This window comes from Psammomys obesus, unplaced genomic scaffold, assembly GCF_907164565.1.
Source record: "Psammomys obesus unplaced genomic scaffold, mPsaObe1.curated_primary_1811, whole genome shotgun sequence".
In the NCBI taxonomy this organism is placed as follows: Eukaryota; Metazoa; Chordata; class Mammalia; order Rodentia; family Muridae; genus Psammomys; species Psammomys obesus.
Window position 1 is genome coordinate 1 of NW_026587017.1, and position 3,616 is coordinate 3,616.

Here is a 3,616-nt window from a genome sequence, read left to right on the forward strand (position 1 = left end):
GGCTGAATCGTTCACTACTGTTGGTGGGAGCAGCAGGGACAATTTTTTGGATAGCTCAGAATCTTAATAAGCAAAACAAAAGGGGAGATAATTATCTCTCTTCTCTGTATTTCCAGAGTCCCCTACGGCCAGTTGCATTAGAACCTTGCCTTAAGCTTTGATAATTGGCCTTCCTAGAAAAATGATCTGGATGTAAATATCACAAATCCACATTTTCTGGAACTGCCGGCTTGTCAGGCTTCATGGCCTCCCCTTTATCACCCATTGTTTTGAAGCAAAGCACCTGTCCAAAATGAATGTCGGAGTCTCTGTGATCTCTGTGCCTCTGCTTCTATCAATGCCTATTTAGTTAACTTAATAAGCACATAAAAATGTGCTTATTTATCGAATTTTGGTTTAGGTAAATTCTGCTTGTGTGTTTATGTGTGTGTGTGTTTTCAGGGAATTAGGGATCCTCAACTGAGAAAACGTCCCCATAACCTTGGGCTGCAGGGAAGTCTTATGCTTTTTCATTTAGTAATGATTGAAGTGGCAGGGCCTGGCCCAGGGTGGGTGGTGCCTCATCTGAGCTGGTAGTCCTGTGCTGTATAAGAAAGCAAACTGAGCAAGTCAGGGAGAGCAAGCCAGTAAGCTGTTTTCTCCACGGCATCTGCTTCAGTCCATGCCCTGCGAATCCTGTTCTGTCTTCTCTTTGTGATGGACTGTGATCAGGAGAGCTGAAATAAACCTCTCCTCACCAAGCTGCTTTTGGTGTTATCATGGTGATGGAAACCTGAAATGATGCACTGGGTGAATGAACTCCAGTATGTCAGAATGAGGGGTGAATAAATCCTAAGCCAGCCTTTGTTCTTCCTGAGTATCCTGAGTGGCCTTGGAGGTTTCACTGATCATGGCTACACAGCTGTCATGGATGGCTTTTTTATGGCCAGATGATGTATAGAGTACTTTGTGAAAACACAAGTATCAGGAGAACCAGAACTGACCCGTTGGAAGAACAGGGTGTTTGTTATCCTATCCTTGCTACATTTTCCAACAATCTCCAGTGACCTTCTTCTTGCCTCTCTTTCATGGAAAACGTTTAATGAATTTTAGTAGTGTATGATAATTTTCTTCTACACAGTATGTTAGTAACTGTTACATTAATTTATCCCCTTTACAGAGAAATTTCCTTATTTCATCTTTTGTTAACTTTCATATAATAATGGATTTTATGTTAACTTAAACTATTGTGCCATTTAAAAAGTTCTTTTGACTATATGTTTTGAGCAGGCACTATGTCCACACACCAATAGAGGTCCTGGCAACACAGTCATTATTTGGAGTGGATGCCTCTGCTCTCATGCTTGTCCTTCACAGGGGACAGTGACCTTTCATTTTTCCTTGTATGATATGCTGCTGTATTTCCTTTGTGGTAGTCAGCTTCTAGTGAGGAGCAGGGTAAAAACAACCATTAAAGAAAAGTATTAAGCTAAGTGTACATCATGATGAACTAGGTTTATATGCGGAATTTAATTCAGCCATAAAAATCTTTATTTTTATTTATGATCTAAAACAATACAAGGATTGGCCTTCCAAAGATATTCTTTAAATTTCCACCCCGACTCCCCCTCCCCATTTTTTTTTTTTTTAGAAAATTTTTATTGTGACCTCTTCTTAGCTATTCCCTGCCTATAAGTTTCTAAGTACTGAGATGGGCTAGATGAAAAGATTTCTGTGTTCTGAAGAAAAAGGCTACAATGAACTCTGAAGTCCCAGGTGGAACTATGACTATACTCTTGATAGCTACATCAGGCAGGTGATGATCTTGATAATTTCTAAGACTCAGTTTTGTTCATCCTTTAGTGGTTATAAGGAACATAGGATCTTGGTTTTCTTACAGGAATATTGCCGGAGACCTAAGTAGACAACTCAGGTTACTCTCTTACTGCCATCTTGAGGGCTCCTCACCTGATGCACAGAGCAGGGAACTGAAGGTGTGCTCCTTCTGAATTCCTTCAGGCTTGGATGGAAAGACACAAAGTTGAGACACTAGAAAATACTGAGTGTGAAAGCACAAAAATGCTGGAGACTTTTTTTTTTTTTTTTTTTGAGTGACAGTTTCTTTACCTGTGAGGTCATGGGCTGGAATTAGATGATTTAATTTTCCACCTTTCAGGAATGGCGTAAATGTTAAATTTGGACACGCCAGGTGAAAAATAAATTAATAAGGAAAGAACAATGAAAAGAGAGGGTGCAGAATAGGATTGAAAGAAGGAGGTATAGCTCTAAGAAGATAAACTGGTATAGACCATCCCCCAAGCTTCAGCTCAGAGACTAGGAAGGGAAAAAACAAACAAACAAACAAACAAACAAACAAACAAACAGAACATATGCTGATGGAAAAGCATGGGCTTGCCACGTGCCATGAAACATCTCCTGGTCACATGTTACTATCTTTTATTTTTCACCTAGACATCGTCAACATTGCTTCATTTTCTGGACTCAGCACACTGCCAGTTGAGGAGATTACTCACCTCAACAATCAGGACTTTGACAACTGTGTCCTTTCTCCCGGTGTCAGGGACTGTGGCCACCTCAGAACCACAGGGCTCTGGGGACTGCAGTGCCTCTCCAGTCACAGAGAAAGTCACATTTCCTGAAACACATGGTCCATAGAGCTGAGCTCAGATGTGCCAGGAACTCAGCGTTTGCCAAATCCCCAAGATCTGCAAGGAATTCTCAGTCTCTGAGCAGCTCAAGGGCTTGTCCTGTCTTCATGAAGGGGGTAAGCATGTGCCAGAAGCAGCAGTGACTGAGAGTCCCTTGGGGACCCAATGAGAAGGATGCAATTTAGGAGACCTGCCTACACCCACCCTTTCTGGGTAGAGTCCCCTTACAAACTTTTCACTCACCTAAAGACTTGGGAGTCACCAACCAGGACGTGGTGTGCCTCCCGTTGGCACAGAGGCAGTAAGAATCTTGGGCTTTCTCCACCAGGACAGCTGTGAAATCTGGAGAGGCTGCCAGCTGCACACCCAGCTGTGGTCTCACAGGAAAAAGAAATAGCGAAGATATTACTGTGCAAGGACAACATTCATGGAGGAGGTAGGTGAAAGAGTGTGAAGGGGATTTGTGTTAGAAAGAGAGCAGGAGGGGCTGGTGGAAAACATGTCCCGAAAATGTCATATAAGCTGACCCAGAGGGATTGTATGGATTTCATATTCACATACAGGCCTAGAATGTTATTTAGCTGTCATCTATGTATTATCTACCCAAACAATTATGGAGACAATTATATATTTCTCTATTTATCTTTGTTTCATTTTGATGACAGAAATATTCAGTGTAGTAGAAATATTCACTGTACCTCTGAAATCTACACCTACTTCTAACAAGAGCAAAATCCATTGTAATAGGGTATCCTGCAAGAACCTTATAGACTTGTGTGGACTGTGTCTTTTGACTGTATACAGAGGCCACATGGAGTGTCCTGTCTCTGTCAGTACAGAATGTACTGTGTTAATACTGGAGAAATCACCTAATATATCTTATTTAGCGTCCATTTTGGTAAACTCTGCTGTATGCATTTAGCTTGAGTCTGGAGATTAAGCATTTGGAACCAGGGCTGCTGGCTCCA

The 3,616-nt window shown here is 41.6% G+C and overlaps 1 long non-coding RNA gene across 1 annotated transcript; it reads right to left on the minus strand.

The window, feature by feature from the left end:
• Positions 1–3,610, minus strand: LOC129673061 (uncharacterized). Its single transcript, XR_008719612.1, has 4 exons — positions 2,892–3,610; positions 2,514–2,635; positions 1,948–1,999; positions 1–62 (listed from the first exon to the last, which is right to left on the minus strand). It is a non-coding gene; the product is annotated as an uncharacterized LOC129673061 (long non-coding RNA).
• Positions 3,611–3,616: the final 6 nt, after the last annotated feature.